The sequence below is a fragment of the Arvicanthis niloticus genome, chromosome 12, assembly GCF_011762505.2.
Source record: "Arvicanthis niloticus isolate mArvNil1 chromosome 12, mArvNil1.pat.X, whole genome shotgun sequence".
Taxonomy (NCBI): Eukaryota; Metazoa; Chordata; class Mammalia; order Rodentia; family Muridae; genus Arvicanthis; species Arvicanthis niloticus.
The window spans coordinates 67,464,956-67,483,870 of NC_047669.1; the positions used below are offsets into that span (position 1 = coordinate 67,464,956).

Consider the following 18,915-nt stretch of genomic DNA (forward strand, 5'->3'; position numbering starts at 1 on the left):
ATGAGGCAAGGGTCTGACTTTCCATAAACTTAACATTTGCTTCTGCTGGAAAGTAATGGGAGGCTCATGCCTGATATGAAACTTTTACAAGTGAGCAATTTTAATTTTAAAATAGATGTCCTTAGTGGCACTTCTTCATGTTCATTTTCTGGAGTTATTAACAAGCTGATACAAGTAGCAACATAAAACTACAGTGGTGGATGGTCACTTGGTTTTCCATTCAGATCATATCTTCTATTTCCATTTTAAAATACTTGAAGCATTTGGGCTTAGTATATGAGGTACTTGTATTTGAGTGTTATAGTAAAAAGTGATAATAATATAACCAAGGACTTGAAAGTGCATTATGCTAATATTTTAACCTGCAAACATATATATTCTCTTATTCTCTTGAAATGTGCAATCTCATAGAGGTGAATGATTTTTTACCTACTCATCCTTAGCAATGGGAGATGAGATGACCATTACATAGGCAGCTCTTAATACATTAAAGGTGCAATGGCTTCTCTTCAAAACTGTAAGATGGTTGGGCTTTCCCCCCTCCCTCTTTGGAATTTTTGATGTCTTGTAAGCGGTTTGCTTCCCAGAACAGATATTTTTATACATCAACACCTGCATATTCATCCTCATCTTAATTTATATTTGTATGACAAACATCACTCTGAAATCAAAGCCTTTTTTGAATTCTAAGTTAAAATAAACTTAATTAGCTGCATCAAGGAGCTTTGATAGCAAAAGTGTTCCAAGGACTCTTCACCTTAGAGACTATAAGAGTCACTGGGTCTTCTTTATGTTCTCTGAATATAAAGGAACACTCACCAGTTTTAATCAGAAGAGAATAGTCGCCGGGCGGTGGTGGCACACACCTTTAATCCCAGCACTCGGGAGGCAGAGGCAGGTGGATTTCTGAGTTCAAGGCTAGCCTGGTCTACAGAGTGAGTTCCAGGACAGCCAGGACTACACCGAGAAACCCTGTCTCGAAAAACCAAAAAAAAAAAAAAAAGAAGAGAATAGTCATTACAGAGGTCATTCAAAATAACAGGCTAGAACAGGACAACTGTCCTAGAGAGCCAACGCCCACACGGCACACTGCAGTCATGGTATTGATGGCAAGAAAGTTAGTGTAGAATGGCAGGAGAGTAGAAGGATTTTACAAGAGGAAAGTGGATTCTGTGAGGATCAACAAATAAGACTAAGTTCCTGGGGAAAGCGAGATCCTTTTAAACAAAACAACTTCATGCTAACACACATCACCATTTACTACTATGAGCCAAGCATCTCCCAAGCAGAATGAATGACTGGGGGCTTTTAAGGAGGAAAATAGAATAAGAATGAAAATTATGGAGTGTGCAAGAAGTTACACCAATTTATATGCATAGGATGCAAGGTGTTCTCTAGAATGATTAATTTTGTTGTAGGTGGGCAGTTGTGGCATAAACTGTATAATGAAAGCTGGAACAGCAATGACGAATAATTAAAGGTACTCGATGCAGAAATGACTACTGGATGTCTTTGCAGTAAAGTGATAGATTTATCTGGTTGCATAGGAGCAGGAGGTTTTGATTGCTTTTCTATTGATGGAGCTATATTACAGCTGGGTTGAGGGAGAAGTTACGTTGTAGAAATTGATGGCTGTGAAAATAAATTTTATTTGAGAAAAAATATTGATTCCTTCCCAGTAGAAAAGACAGGCCTAAGCATTATAATATATAGTCATCTAAGACATTAGCCAGTTTTGTGTTAATTTGAAATCTCAGTACAGTGGGTTTTTTTTTATATATACAATAATCATACATGTATAGATTTATGTAATATACTATACAATCTTTATTTCTTGTATTATTTTACTAGCTTATCAATTAGTTATCAATTCTTTCACGTTGATGCATTTTTTTAAATATTTGAACAAGAGTCATGTTTTATCTTTTTTTGTTTGAAATTTTTGTTTTTGTTTATCAAGACAAGGTTCCATTGTATAGCAGTATTGGTTGTCTTGGAACTCATTCTGTAGACTAGGCTGGCCTCAAACTCACAGAGATATATCTGCCTCCACCCCCCACCCTCAACTCCCAAGTGTTTGGACTAAAGGCATGTGCCACCACCACATTGTTGTGTCTTTTTGTAAACCTTTAAACTAGCACCTGTCTGGATTATCTGAATGGGATGTAAATCTGAAGTGCAGAGAGAAGGAAAACTGTCATAGGGGATAACATACCAGTAGCACTCATGGTCAGAGGCAGCAGTCTTAGATTTAGCTAATCCTTTAAGACATTTTAAAAACAAATGGGAATTAACAGAAATCAAAAAAGAGTCAGAGATAAAGCAGCAGGTCTTAAGTCATGCGAATAAAGGTATTGCTTCTCACCTTGGCCTTCTTAGAAGGCATGGTCTGATATCTGTCATTTCCCATGTTCATCCACAGCCCAGCTCTCTGTGGTCCCAGTAAGCTCAGTCTTTGGCATCCCAAACATCTTTAACAAAAAACTGCAGAAGTGGGGAAGCTATGTGTGCCCTTCTGAGCAGTGTGATCGAATGCTCTCTGTTCTGCTCAAGATGTGAATCATTTCTGCCTAGCATGTCCATGATGTGTAGGCCACCCAGCCATTTTAAGTTAGCTGTCACTTAGATTATCCTGCGGACTGTCATAGTACTATCATTGTGCATTGAAATAAACATCAATTTACTTAATAATGAGTGAAGAAATAATAGGTAACAAATTCGAGTCTTCCACAGAGAAAGTCACAAAGTGTTTATTTAAGCAAAAATGAGAAAGAAGTTCTTGACAATTGGGGGGAGGGGGAAGACACCAACTCCCAAAGATGCAAAGATCCATTGAAGAATATATCTCTCTATGAGCTTGTAAACTTGGTAAAAATAAATCAGTGCTCCTTTTATTGCTTCACCTCAAACCACAGAAGTCTAGGAAATAGTTGCTAAATGCTTAGTCCTTTAGTTCCCTTCAGCCTCTGCACAGGCATGGTCGATCCTCAGTCCTGACAAGAAGGATGAAATGATGTGATAAGAGAGGGAGACTTCAACCGTAGTAAGTCATTTACTGCATGATTAACGTCGCTCTATTTTCTAATCAGTTTTTGATAATCTGTTTTTGTGCCTCGGGTATCAATTAGACTTTACCATGTATATGTATGAAGAAGAAAAAGTGTAACATATATATTAGAATTTACACTTCTAGGGTTTTGTTATCAGACTTTTGTTATCAGAGTCACAACCTGTTTCCCAACAAACCAGGTTCAAATAATTAGGTTCATTCCTGATAAGCTAATTAAAATAGCCAAATTAATGATAGAAAATTAAGGAGATTTATTCAACGTGTACACATTGGACAGGAGAAAAATGATTCAATGATTTCTCCAAGTCTTAATTTCTGGGTCCTAACGTAAGACTAAGATTTAAATTGAGGGCTAGAATTATCAGTATCTATAGTCCCCAGTGAAGGTGTGGTCCCGTCCACCCACTGCCCCACCATGGTCTCTTCTGTAAGTTGATCTAACCACTTGTAAACCTTTTGGGGGGTATGGAAGGTTTTCTCTATGACTTAGACTTTTCCTTCTCCCACCATGAGATTCCTAGAGGAATTGCAGTTTCTAGGGGTCCATTGATTCAGTAGTCTGATAGTCAGAGTGAGAGACACCAGCATCTCCTCAGAGTCTCTTCATCTGTGCCAGGCTGGTTACACTTTCAGGCATCCTTTGAGATGGTGGGCCATGTGTTCATTGGATTTGGGTGATGGCTGTACTTGACATAGTCGCCAAAGGGAGTATGCTGTTTTTCATATTGTACTGAAAAAGTGCCTGGTCCAGATCTTAGCATTTTTTTCCTCATATAATTTACAAATATGGAGACAGTTATTGATCAAAAAAAATGCCAAAAGATGAACTTCAGAGAAAAAACAAGTTGGCAAAAATTCTCAGCATTAAAAAATAAATTCTCAGTTACCTTTTGTCAAAAAATAAACTTTTATACTCTCAAATTATTTTTAAATCTATTACTGTGACAGAAAGAGCAGAACTAACCTAAATATTCCTTAAAATATGATGACTATAATTTAGAATAGTATTATTTGTTCATGAAAATTATTCATATGAAATTGATATATTAATAAATAATCATTGTCTTCTTTGTGAGCAGATTGACTTTAACTAATTGGAGTAAGCAAAAGTCAGGCTCTGCTGTGAGAATGGAAGGAAGCCAGGCATCTTTATTTGTAAATTCCCTCCACGTAAATCTCTTCAGCAGCTGAACTTCGTATTAATTTTAAAAATTCAATGGATGCTGACTCACAATAATTTATGTGGCAATTTACTGTCTCTTGCCTAACACCATATTTATCATTCTAGAGGTGAGTGTGGCTTGGATCCTTTTGTAATAGGGATATTTTTCAGGAAATTTTGCTTTTCTAAACAACTGAGTCACTAAAAAGAACACACGGGCTGGCAGTTTACATTCTAATTATTTATAAAGGCACACCTTCGCATGTTATGGCCCTTATCACCAGAGATAACTTGTATATGACCCAGCAGCTCCTTCCCGTTCTTGCCCAAGCTCGTCTCTTTTAGTAAACATGTCAATAACACGAGCCAGGCATTTCTCAAGCATTTTATTTGCATCAATACATTAAATGAAAACACATTATAATAGATCATAGAAGGCAAAGTCATTTCCTCTGTCTTCATCAGGCCCCTCATTTTCATAAGCTGCTGATTCACACCCATGCAGGAATTTCAGCCAGCATCTCCATTTGTTGGATGAACATTCCCTCTGCATTTGTTGTACCACGAAGGTTTTCCATATTCACCCCACCCTTAGTCCTTCTCTAGGTAATGATCCTTAAGAAGTTCGCTGTGAGCAGTGACCTTTCACCTTCACTGTCTCATATAAATTTTTCAGGGGTCTGTGTTGAATACTTGTGGTTCTGTTTTCTGTAAGAGGAAGGAATGTAAACATTAGAACATTGAAAAATTAAGGAATAACCCCAATTGTACCATGCCCTATTTTCTATGTTACTAAGTTCTGTATGACTTACAAGTGATACCAACTTTTGGTTAAGTTTCTAAGACTAAGACCATAACCATAATGGAGAAAAAAAAACAAAAAACAAAAAACAAAAAAAAACAGCTCAAGTGGTACAAAATGTCAATTTAAAAATGTGGATGGAAGAGAAATAAAATTGATATATAACTGTATCATATGTTTGAACATCTTCAAATTCTAAGCTGCGAATTCTTCTCAACCATTCATGCAACACTGTAATTGGAACAATGGTTTGCCTCAAATCTTGTTTGCGCCATTCATATGGAAGCAGATTTCCTATTGTTCAATATATTATTTAAGGCATAGGATAGACTGCAAACATACTTCTGTTTAACTCATATGTGAATCTATTTCTAATGTATATTTGATCCACTTCTGGGTAGGAGACCTAGAGAATATTCCTATAGGCTCTGGAATTAATAATGAGTCTAGGTTAGCTCCATGTTACTCCTTTATTTCAGAACAAGGGAAAGACAGTGTGGATGTGCACTTTTGTCTCTATATTAGTTCTCATCTCATCTCCTGCAGGAGGAAGCTTTTCTGGTGATAGCTGAGTGAGGTTCGAGCTATGGATATGGCAGAATGTTATTTGGAGCAGAACAATAGTATTTTGTTTTTCCCTAGTCTATCTAATCTCAGGTTCTTGGTCACTGAACACTGTGTTAAGCATGGATTCCCATTCACAGAGTGAGCCTTAAATCCAATCAGATAGTGACTGAATACTCCCAAAACTATTGTTCCACTACTGTACCAATATATGATGCAGAGAGGTCACCACTGTTGAGTAAAAGATTTATGGCTAGTTTGATGTTTACCTTTCTCCCCTGGTAGCTCCAAAGTATCTTCTAGTACCAGCTCAGTAGTAGGAGTGAAGGCTTTAGTTATACACCAGCTCAGCTTCTCAATGTTCAATCAGATATGTAGGTATGTTCCCTTCTTTTTTAAAATTTTTTCTTTTATTCGATATTTTATTGGTTATCCCCTTCCCAGGTCTTCCCTCCAGAAACCCCTATCCCATCTCCCTCCCCTTGCCTCTATGAGGGTACTCACTCACTCACTCACTCACTCACTCACCCACTCACTCCCACCTTCCCGCCCTGGTATTCCCCTACACTGTGACATCGAACACCCTCAGGCCCAAGGGATATTATCCATTGGTTCTTAGTGCACTACCTACTACATCCTATTCTCCAGATGGCTGTCCTCTAATACAAGGGAGTCTGGGAATTGCAGTTTCTGAGTGAGGTAATGGGAGTGGTGCTGGGATTCTATGATTAGAATGAAGGAGGAGGAAACGGGTATTGGAGATAACTAGTAATCTTTGCCGAAGTGTCTAGAACCCTTAGGGCATAAATGTGTATATGAATATGTTGGCATAATATGGGGGACAGAGGCAAAGGTATGGTGGTATTTAACATCCAAAAAGGCTCAATTTATTTACCTACTTGTTTGTGAAGTTAGATATGGATATGATTGCTAGTCTTCGATGCGAATCTCATCTGAGAAATAGGTACAGCAAGATTAGGATGTATTTTTATACCTGTAAGTATTCATACAGATATGCTTCATAATGTCAATTGGCGAAAGCATTTTGTCAACGGGCAAAACATTACCATGGATATAAAGTCATCATGCACTCCTCAGTTTTCTAGACTAAAAGTAGATTTGCTCATGGTTTGGTGACAGAATAAACACCAGAGAGCAAGAATTTGCCACAACTCTTTCAAACCCATGCATGAAGGCAGAGTAAGTGAAATTTTTAGAAATGATCTCCAAAATCAAAAAAGTCAAAGAATTTGATAGAGAGCAAATGGGGTGATATAGGAGGGTTCTGAAGGAGGAAAGGTAAAGGGGAAGCGATATAATTGCATTATAATGCGAAAAAGTAGCCCTACTAATCCTGAGCTCAGACTGTTCATTATTTTAGTTCTAAGATGGTCTTTTGGTGAGTACTCTCTATCAAAGAGAGCCCGAGTGGTTTAAAAAAAAAAATAAGGAAAAAAAAAAAAAAAAGAACAAATGAGACTAACAGGATGGGATTGGCTTTATGCCAAATATCCTTTACCAAAAGAATAATAGAATTACATCTCAGGCAGAATAATGAGCACTCAGGCCAGTGAATCCTCATGCTGAGACGATATCTCAGAACTCTTTATGAGGCACCTTTCATAAGTTCTTTGCTTAGAGTGGGATCTGGGCTTTATTGAACCTAACATAGCACAGCTTTGTTCCTCGTTGTTCATTTATACATAAATGATATCCGCACCCCTGTGTGTGTGTGTGTGTGTGTGTGTGTGTGTGTGTGTGTCTGTCTGTCTGTCTGTCTGTCTGTCTGTCTGTCTGTCCATGTGTGGAGATGAAAGCATTTAGGAGATTCTTGCCTTCTACAATGTGAATCCTGGGTATCAAATTCAGGTTTGCCAGGCAAGTACTGTAACCTGCAGAGATTTACTGGACAAGCCTTATCTATATTGAAGATAAAATATCACCTCAATCAAAATTGTTTTGCGATTAGTTGTTATCAATAGAAGCTTGACACTTCAGTGGCTTAGTAAGGTTCAGAGTAAACAACCAGTGTAATGATTATTTGCCTAATTCCCCAGACCACTGCAGTGTAATCACAAACACAGCTTAAAGAACTGTCTATCTAGTTTTAGGAATTAGAAGGCATTTGCATTGTGAATAGCAATAAAAGAGCTATCACTAAACAGAGGGCAGAGTTTCTGTCAGTGTCTTTCTGAGGTACGTACTTAAAGGTAGACTCCTGTAACTATTGAGTGACTTGCTGAAGAGTAGTAAATGGGAAATCTTAGGAGTAGTGATGAAGGACTAAAGTACTAAGAAGAACTGGATTGTGGGAAGTGGGACATTGTGTTCAAGATCTCTAATCTTGAACTTGACTTGCCTCTATGTCATCTTTAAGAGGGAATATACCCCAAAGTTCTTTTAACTAATAGATTATTTATTCTTATATTTCCCTTAACTGATCTTGACTGTCATAACTTTAATTTTACTATATTATTTCATTGTATGACACACAACTTTTATTCTATATCATGACCAAACTTAACTAGCATGAAGTCTTTGAAAGATTATTTGAGTTCAAAATTAGAACAGAATAGGCCTGCATTCCATGTTAATTAACAGTGTTCTACAACACAAAGAATTTCACAGACTATATGCTTCTCTAGCTTGTCACAGTATGAAAGGAATATTGTATGTATGAAGACAAGATAGGAATGAAGAAGATTCTAACCCTTGGGCAAGACACACTCTTAAAATGTTTACACATTTTTGTTTCAAGAATGTCTTCAGAAGAGCAAAGTGCAATATCACAGGACTCTAGACTCTCTGATCTAAATAGTAACTATGGAGACCCTTTTAACCACTAAGTTTCTTTTCTCTATATGACCAGAGAGAAGCAGGGCAGTCAGAAAGACTGTGAGAAGTGAGGACACAGATAGTATCTTAAAACTGCAAAATCTGTAGTCTGACACTGCTTTTGTTTGAATTTTTCCTCTATGGATGAGATTTGAAAGATTAGTGTCCCCAAGATCCAATCTCATACATTCCAAATAAACAGAGTTAGAAAACATAGTTTCTCAGGATGTCTTCTCTACCATAATTTTCTCTTTATACAAAGCTTTATGCACCTTTAAAATATTCTCAACCTTATTGTTTTTACTATTTTTTTCTTTTAGCATGACCCTGTTCTTTCTTTAAAGAGCATTCTCTGCTTATTTTTTCCCTCAGATCAATACTTTATTAAATAAAAACCACTTTCTTATTACCTTCCTAATAATGAACTACTTTCAAAAACTGCAGTTGATGATGAGATGTCTTTAAGAATAATTTGCATATTTTACCAACAAAAGTTCATTTTGTACACACACACACCAGCCTTAATGTGTTTTAGATAGTTATGTAACTGTTCACATTGAGTGTCTTCTCAATAGCATAATCTTATAATTAAAAACCCATTTCCCAATAGTGATAGTGGTGGAACAGAATAATTTTGTGATACGGCAGCATGGCATTTTTTTCTTCTGTTCCATTCCATTTGCCAGAGTCTTGAGATTATGAACCTCATTTACTCAAAAGTACCACGACTTATTCCATTACACAGTTAAGACAATTTATGAGGAAAGCTGCGGGCGACCTACTTGCATAGAACTGTGCTCTCGTAGGAAACGGCTCTGAGTCATTTCAGAATCATTTGTTCTCTTTGTTGGTGGTTCTCAGCAGTCATCGCAAAATACGCTTGGAAGGTAATACCATGAAATAGAAGCAGGCTGGCAAGATCAGGCTGGCCTCTACTTGGGATTTGTGTTGATGGTTTTCCATCACTTTCCACTGCCCTGGGGTGTTAAAAACAAGACTAAGTTCTTTAGCTGTGGAGCAAGAAGAGTGCGCAGCTACAATTTTTTTTCTGACCTAGGAGACTTCTCACTGAAGCTCAGGGGAAGAAAGAACTTGCAATGAATGCAGAGGCATTCTGCTATGCCTTGCTGTCTGATTGAGTAAACCCATTCTCTGTGGTATATGTTTGAGGTTTCTGACTCATGAGACTCAGGCAGTTGGTGAGCCTACTTCACACTTTTAACACTGTGATAAAATGGTTTGTTATTAAGTTAATTTTTTAATTGTGGCAAGAAATGTGTGAATGCAAAAATGAGAGAACTTAAAGAAGGCGTTCTCCATTTATATCATACTTAGTATTAACACTATCTCTTGTGAAACATCATAAAAGGTCATAGAACAAAAATTACTATGTTTGGATGAAAACCATCTTACAGGTTTAGAAGCATTTCTCTGTAATTTTTTTCAATCAAAATGAATCAGCAACTTAAAAACACTACCAGACACTATCTTATCTTGTCTAAAACATCCAAATCAGAGGGCAACTCAGTATCAATGTGTGCTGTTTCAAACTATATTTTAGAAATTAGAGAGAGCTCAACTGCTATTCCAGAGAGGAGCTTTATAAATAACCTTAATACTTTGTGCACAGAGTTTTTCTGTGTTTTCTCACTTTTATTTATGGTCTTTGGAAGTCACTTGAGTTCCTGTTAAAGGCTCCCATTTTTATTACTGCAGTTTAATCACTTACAATATAATAATTCATAATATTTTTTACAATATTCACTACCCACCTTCTTTTGTCATCAGCTTGTAAAACTGTGCCAGATCAAAAGCCTTGCAGAATTTGAAATGGGAAAATCCATTCTTCCTCTATCTGCCACACTTAAGTGATAGCAATTGTATATTCTCAGTTTAAGAAGATGACGTGGTTATCCCAACATCTCATATATTTAACCTGAGAAGCTGGGATTAGGATGACTATTTTAAGATACACATACACAAGGAGCTGAAAGGGTTTGTGACCCCATGAGGAGAGCAACAATACCAACTAACCAGAGCTCCCAGGGTCTAAACCACCAACCTGGGAGCACATAGGGAGAGACCTATGGCTCCAGCTGTATATGTAGGAGAGGGTGGCATTGTAGGGCATAGGTGAGAGAGGAAGTCCTTGGTCCAGTGAAGGCTGGATGCCCCAGTGTGGGGGAATTCATGGGTGAGGAGGTGGGAGTGGGTGGGTGGGTGGGTGGGTGGGGGCACATCCTCATAGAAGCAGGAGGAGGGGGGATAGGATGGGGGTTCCTGGGTGGGTGGGGGGAATGGAGAAAGGGGATCACATCCGAAATGTAAATAAAATATCCAATAAAAAAGATACACATACATACACTTTTCATTATATATATATGTGTAAAATTATATATATATATATATGTATATATATATATATATATCCCACTCTCTCTTACAGGTCCTTTGTGCATATATATGTATATAGGCTTCCAGTTTAGTGTTTTATGAGATTCCTGAGGGCTACTGTGTGGATCTCTGTTCTTATATCTGTTTCTTGTGCATTTTTGTGTGGGGGGGGAGATCGTTTTTTCCTGTTTGTTTGTTTTGTCCTATTTCATTATATTAGTTTTTGTTCTATATTATTATTTTATTATTTTATTTAGAAACTTTTTTTTCTAGTGAGAAACTGAAGGGGGAAAGGTGGGGAGGACTGAGAGAAGTGGGAGTGGAATTTATACTCAGGATATATTGTGTGAGGGAAAATTTTTTTTTTGATAAAGGGGAAAAAAGGGTGTTATCTTACATAAAACATAGTTGAGTGTTTTAGTGAGCAGATATTTATAAAATTCCTGGCACAGTGCTAGGCACCCAGCAAAGTCTGCATACATGTTAAGCTCTGACTAGCCTCATGAACAGTTCTCCTTCAACTATGGGCTTTCTTTCTTAAGATTTTTGTTATATTACATTATACATTATATGTGTATGCAGGGCATGTATGTGCAAGACACGCCACTTGCTCTCTATTATGATTTTTATTACATTAAGGAGTGTGTGTGTGTGTGTGTGTGTGTGTGTGTGTGTGTGTGTTTTCAGAGCATGTGCCTGGGATGGGACTTGCTTTGAGGTCAAAGGATTCCTTGCTGAAATCGGTTCTCTTCTTTCACTCATAGATACCACATACTGAATTCAGATACTCAGTTTGGTGGCAAGCACCTTCTCTAAATCCATTCAGTAGCTCTAACTATGGACTTTTATAAAAAGATATTTGAAGACAAATGATAATGAATTGGCCAAATGGGTACCCTATTGGTCTATTCAACAAAACACTAGATTATAACCTAATAATTAGAGTGAGGTAGGAGGACTAGAATGAAAGAGTATACTAGGAAGAGGAACTCATGTCCCCAGGAAAGAGCTGAGCCATGGAGTAAAGCACAGAACAAATAAATGGTGGTGTCTTTTCTATTTCTTCACTAACATCGCTGCCTTGTTATGTATCATATACAAATGTAACTTAAGTAGAATGCCAGCTTAGTAAGATTCTGGTTTTCAGATGTTTCGTGATTCTAATAATTTTGCTAATGTCCAACTCATGTTTGCTTTTACCTTTCTGAGGTATCCTTTATATGTCATAGACAATAATTATTGAAAGATATACAGTCCTAATCCTGAGTTCTTCACATTTTGTCTGTCAAGTATCGGGATTTAAGTAGCTGTTGTGAGGATGGACACTATGAAGAAACATGTTACAGTGGCAGAATGGGAAGGTCAGAGTCCTTTTCCTCATGTGAATTCTCCTGGCCTTGGCCAGCCTGGCAGATGGGTAAACAGAGACTTCATGATTTGCAACATCTCCACTCACAGTTGTTTGGGGATTAGGCAAAGTAAAATGTCAACATTTAGTGGAGGAAGTGTTTCAAAAATTATTCCTGAAAGTCATCTAATCAAATCATTGGCTATCCATGGAGTTCTGTCTGAAAGCAGCAGGGTCCAGACCTAAGCCTAGAACTTAGAGGACTTTTTGCATAGGTACAGCAACAGAATGTTCTTGACTGGGCAGCGGCAACTCTCATTTAATAGTCTTGTATACCACCACCTGATAAGCCTCCTTGTGGGTTCTGTCGTCTATAGTGATCAGAAGTCACATTCTGCTCCTACACAGAACAACCCTCTTCAGTCCTCTAAAGAGTTTATCTAAATTATCCTAACCATGACACAGCCTTGTTTTGTCTCCTCTAAGTGGCCTTTTCAGAACACTTCTACCTTCAGTCAACTATGTATTACCCAGAATCCTGCTTTATATAAATGGTGGGCCATTACTGAACTATTCTGCATTGTTTTCTTTTATTCCTTCAGAACTCAACTTTATTTTCCCAAAGATCTTATAAGGGCTGTGGAGGAACACACTGATGTATGATTTTAACATTAAGTTAGTTATGTTGTAAGACTTACTTAGTATTTGCTTACTGGGTTTCAATACACCAAATGATCTGTTGACTGGAAGTCTGATGCTTCAAACTTTAACATAATTACACATCTCTGGATGTGTAGGCTTTCTTATCGAAAACTTTTGCCAGTTGTACAGCTATGATATTCCCATATGCTTCAGCAATAGTCATGGATTCTGACTCAAATATTCAGTTCTGTCTGATATTTTATTTATCCCTTAGTTCAGAAGTAAAGTAAAGAACTAGCTTTTTTTTAAAAAAAAAAAAAAGGCTCAGATAGTTATTTAATATTAGTGGTAAAATGAAGTCTCCTCCATGGAAACCATCAACGACTCAATTTGATCCAGATATTCTTCTCCATAAAGGAGGTAGTTATATGTGAAATCCAAATAGAGGTTAAGGGTGGACAAAAAAGTCTGGTGTCAAGAAAAATAATGATGACTTAATGATATTTCCACTTTCTGGGATCACTTAATACTTTCTAACAATAAGAATTAGAATGGCTGAAGTAAAAAAATAAAAATTCAAAATTAAAAGAATATATTGAGGTAGGTAAAAATTATAAAACTGAGTTTCAATGCTGTTGCATCGGCACAAACAAGGGCTTGCTAAATTGTAAAAAAAAAAAAAAAATTATAAAATGTATTATACTTAAAGCTAATTTTCTCATATAAAAATAGCCTCTATGTTTAGACGTGGCAACCATAAGTGCTGTGCCAGTGAACAGAATAGGACATGCTATATTAAAAAAAAAAAAATGTGTTTGCTATCTAGTTCATTTGCTTCAAATATGCTCAGTATTTCAGTTTCTATTTTTAAGAGTCAAGGGGCTAAGGTTATAAAATGGAGTGATCAAAAAAGAACCTGGAGTAAATGATTAAACTGATAGGCAATTCCTAAGGAAGTAGCTTATGTGGATAAAAACTGGGCTTTGGTCTGTAAGGGAGAGTTTGCATCCATCACTGACTCGGATTGCTCTTCCACCTCTCCCATTTACTTCTTCCTCAGGACCCTCTCCTAAGATGAAGCTGGTCCTCAGCAAGGTGAAAACCTTGTGAGTTCCTGGTAGAGAAAGAGTCTGAACAACACAAGTTGATGAGGACTTGTGATGATGTTCATCATCCTTGATGTGAAACATGACTAGATATAATATTGCTAATAGGCATCATGTCCCTCCATAACTTATGTTAAAGCTATAACCTCAGTGGAAAGACTCTGAAGTTGAGGTCTTTGGGACATAGCCAAGTTTAGATAATGTTATAATGGTGGGATCTTCATGATCGGATAAGCGATTTTCTGAGGAAAAAAAAAGAGAGAAAAAGAGAGAGACTCAGGAGACAGAACAATCATTTGTAAGTCAGGAAAGGGCTCTCAAGAGAAAAATCTTCTGACATCTCAAGAACATGTCCTTCAGAGCTGTGAGACACTGAGAACTGAGTGTGTACTGTTTAAGCCCTCTGTCTGTGAAGCCTTTTCATGGTCTAATAAAAAGACTAAGACAAATATTTAACAGAGGGATCTCAGTGTCAAAACTAACATGCTTCTTTAGTTTACATGGGAAAATACTTTTAGAGAAATTTGTATGCTGAGAAACTGAATCCCTTAGGTCTTAATTCGCTCATTGCTCTAATTGCTGCTTCTCCTGATGGCTGTGTGTCTCTGTGGTTGGTCTTTCAATTATAATTCCCTGAAGAAGCCCACTGGGTCAAAGAAAACAATAAAATTATTTGTGATAGCTCTTAGAATTGTAGATGAACTGGAAAGTCATATTTAAGTCCATGAACTGTTTTCTTACATTCTACTCTGATAAGACAAGACAGACGTGGTGCATAACACTGAGTAGCCACTACTCTTGTTACCATTGTGAGTAAAATAAAACAACCTTCCCTTTTTATTTAAATAGCATTCACCAACAGAATCTGACTCACACATCCCCATGACTAGCTGCAAGGGAGGCTGGGAATGTAGTTAACATTCTTAGCACTTCTAGGAGGAAAAGCTCTGTGTGCCCTATAAAGATTCATAAATAGCAGAAATCATCAAGTAAGACTGATATTTATTTGTTGGGTAGACGAAACACATGACACTGTACTAGAGTGAGCATCACCTCTACTTCAGCCATCCTTGCATCTTCAGTGCCTAAAGGTGTAGATTCAACAGCTATTTCTTAAATAAGTACATGCTTCTAAGAAAGTGCATTGACTCTAAGCTTCTCAAATCTGAATTTAAAGAATGGAATTGTAGATGAATTACAATTTAAGTAAATTCTGTTTTTTTTTTTCTCCCTCAGATACTAAACTCCTTACAGAAATTTAAAAGAACTATTTTATTACTGGCACAGTAACTTCCATCTAAATATTTGTTGCTAAAGACAAGAAAAACATTTGATCTGATATCATGGATAGTCTTGCTTGTTAGCTGAACTAGATCTGGATTCATCAAAAATGGCAAAGTTCTAGGTCCATATTGAAGAATTTTCTTTTCTTTTTTAAATGTTGTGTTTACTTTATTTTTTTACTTTCTTTTTAAAAATTGGATATTTTATGTATTTACAGTACAGATGTCATCCCCATTCCCCATTTCCCCTCCCTATAACCTCCTATCCTGTACCCCCTCTTCCTTTATGCTTTTATACCATTTTGGTTACATGCATGTAATAAGGTCAGTTCTAGGTTGAGGGTCTAGCAATACAATAGATGCAAATAGTCGAGGAACAAGCAATACAATAAACACAAACAGTCAAAGAAAAAGCAAGACATTAAACCCAGTTATGTGAACACTCCCATGATCACTGTTTCTAAAGGCTTAGCAGGATGACCAAAGTATCTGAGCCTACTTCCCTATCCTAGCCCAAGGTCATTTTCATGTCTGAAGCCTACTTCCTTATTGTAGTCTAAAATTTAGAATCCTGTCCGAAATTACTTCTTTGTTCTGGCCTTATATTTAGATTCCTGCCTAAGATTACTTCTTTGTTGTAGCCTATGATTTCGACTCCTACCTGAAATTACTTCTTTGTTCTAGTCTAATGTCAGATTCCTGCCTGAAGCCTACTTCCTTGTCCTTGGCCAATGCCATATTCCTGTCAAACAGCCCCTTTCCTTGTCCTTGGCCCATGTCAGCTTCTTGCCAAGCAGCCCCAAAGGCTCTCCACCTCTCCCCCTTTTTTATTTTGTTAACAAGAGTGAGTCTGTCTTAGGTCGTTCTGACAAGAATACCTTCCTTACCAGTCATTGAATATGCATTATCAATGGCAATGCATTTCTGTCTTAGGTTGGTAAGGCTCTGTGCAGAATCTTACCCATCCTTGGCTTGCCAACCTGTTAATTTAATAACTTTGCCTGGGGGTCCATTTTCAGGTTTAAGCCATGTACTTTGGCTGCCAACATGTTGGATATGTTGATGTTGTTAAACATTAGCTATGACACGATGGGCAGGAATAAAAGTATTCCCAGGACAAGAATGGCTAACCTGAACAAGCTATATATGCCATTCCTGAGGTTTGTCCAAAATAGAAATACTGAGTTAAGATCGTGGATAATTTTATCAGGATTATCTGCAGCATCAAAGGTCAACAGAGCAGCATTGTTTAAATTTATAATCTCATTATGCAGCCAGAGAGGTGTTAGGATTATGCCAAATAGCCTACAGGTGTCTTTAAACTGTTTTCTAATTATAACAACAATCATTGTGAATTTTGAAGTAATACTACTCCAATAATATTTGTCATGACACTTGGGATGGCTCCTAACTCTTGAACCCTGAACCTCCTTCAGATAATTTGAATGGATTATAAAACATCATTCGTTTTTCCAGATACTTATATAAATCCTTTTGTACACTCAATACATTAGTTACATTTTCTTTTGCTAGATGGTTAACAAAAAGAGTTGTCTTAACTCCTTGTGTCAATGCTATTGCAGAAGCAGTGGTGCTAGCAATTAATGGAATTAAAGCTGTTATACCAGCAATAATCAAGCCTGCTACCTTCTTGCTTCTGCTTAAAGCCTAATTCACTTCTTCCAGCACTTTCAAGTTTTTTTCAGAGAATCAAGGTTTTCTAATACACAGGACAGTGAGACAAGAGCTGGTTGATAGACCCCTCCATAACAGACATACCAGGTTTCAACATACTAACATCATTGGAAATTATACAGTAAATGCAACGTACAATAAATGCTGTAGAAGAGACAAAACCAATTTTAGCTTGGCAATTAAAAGTGCCTTAAAACATTTACTAACCCTTGTTTGAAATCCAAATCCTGTCCCAACATTGTCTCTTGCTGTCCTAACATAATAGCAAGCTTCAGATAGTTTCCTGACTATATAAATATATAAATATGTTCCTGACAAAGTCTAGATCCAGTCTTCCAAAAGTAGACTGTCATTTCCCATATTGGATTGATTTATAGACTAGTACATTATTGAGTCCTAATAGCTGGGTGCCTTTAATAAGAATAAAAGAGTCATAGTTTATCTTTTTGATTCTCTATCCCACAAGGTCTAAAAACTTGGGGCAAGGTAGCTTGTCCCATCTGGGATATAGTCAAGCAAAGGTGGGTCAGGAACGAATGTCCAATAATGCTCTCTAGTCACCCTTGTCAGGGCACTTAGCAAGCTCACAGGTCAACATCATTCTTTGTCTCAGCAACAGTATGTCTCACCAATCTAAGATCCATGGGCTTCTTCCACAATACCTTGTCCTTGAGGATTATAAAAAATCACCATAATAAATCGTTGACAAAAAGTCTCAACTGCTCAACTACAATTGACAAACTCATTATCTGTTTTTTTTTTAAATTGGATATTTTATTCATTTACCTTTCAATGTTATCTCCTCTCCCATTTCCCCCCAAAACCTTTTACCCCATCTCCCTTTCTCCTATTACTATGAGGGTGTGCTCCCACCATCCTCCCATTCCCACCTCCCTGCTCTCGATTCCCCAACACTAGAGAATCCAAACTTTCAGGCACCAAGGCTGTCCACTTCCACTGATGCCAGGCAAAGCCACCCTCAACTACCTATACAGGTGGAGCCATGAGTCCCTCCCTTTGTGTTCTTGGGCTGGAGATTTTAGAGTGGCTACTCCAGCTTGTTTCTTAGGACCATTTGCTTGAAAATTTGTTTTTCAGCCTTTTACTCTAAGGTAGAGTCTGTCTTAGTCACTGAAGTGGGTTTCCTGTATGCAGCAAAATGCTGGGTCCTGTTTACATATCCATTCCTTAAGCCTATGTCTTTTAATTGGGGAATCGAGTCCATTGAAGTTAAGAGATATTAAGAAACAGTGATTGTTGCTTCTAGTTATTTTTGCAATTAGAGATGGAATTATCTTTGTCTGGCTATCTTTTTTTGGATTTATTGGAAGAAGATTACTTTCTTGCTCTTTCTAGGGTATAATTTCCCTTCTTGTATTGGAGCTTTCCTGCTATTATCCTTTGTAGAGCTGGGTATGTGGAAAGATATTGCGTAAATTTGGTTTTTCTGTGGATTATCTTGGTTTCTCCATCTATGGTAACTGAGAGTTTTGCTGAGTATAGTAGCCTGGGCTGGCATTTGTGTTCTCTTAGGGTCTGTATGACATCTGTCCAGCATCTTCTAGCTTTTATAGTAACTGGTGAGAAGTCTGGTGTAATTCTGATAGGTCTGCCTTTATATGTTACTTGGCCATTTTCCCTTACTGCATTTAGTATTATTTCTTTGTTTTATGCATTTGGTGTTTTGATTATTATGTGATAGGAGGTATTTCTTTTATGGCCTAGTCTATTTGTCATTCTATAGGCTTCTTGTATGTTTATGGGCATCTCGTTCTTTAGATTAGGGAAGTTTTCTTCTATAATTTTGTTGAAGATATTTATTGGCCCTTTAAGTTGGGAATCTTCACTCTCATCTATATTTATTATCCTTAGGTTTGGTCTTCTCATTGTGTCCTGGATTTCCTGGATGTTTTGTGTTATGAACTTTTTGCATTTTGCATTTTCTTTGACAGTTGTGTCAATATTTTCTATGGTATTTTCTGCACCTGAGATTTTCTCTTCTATCTCTTGTATT

General features: G+C 37.2%; 1 long non-coding RNA gene across 1 annotated transcript in view; it reads left to right on the forward strand.

Moving 5' to 3' along the window:
• Positions 1-2,959: 2,959 nt before the first annotated feature.
• The window catches only part of LOC143434025 (uncharacterized), a 43,723-nt gene continuing 27,767 nt past the window's right edge, over positions 2,960-18,915 (forward strand). Inside the window, exon 1 of the long non-coding RNA XR_013103170.1 lies at positions 2,960-3,043. This is a non-coding gene — a long non-coding RNA (uncharacterized LOC143434025). The remainder of the gene's footprint in view (positions 3,044-18,915) is intronic.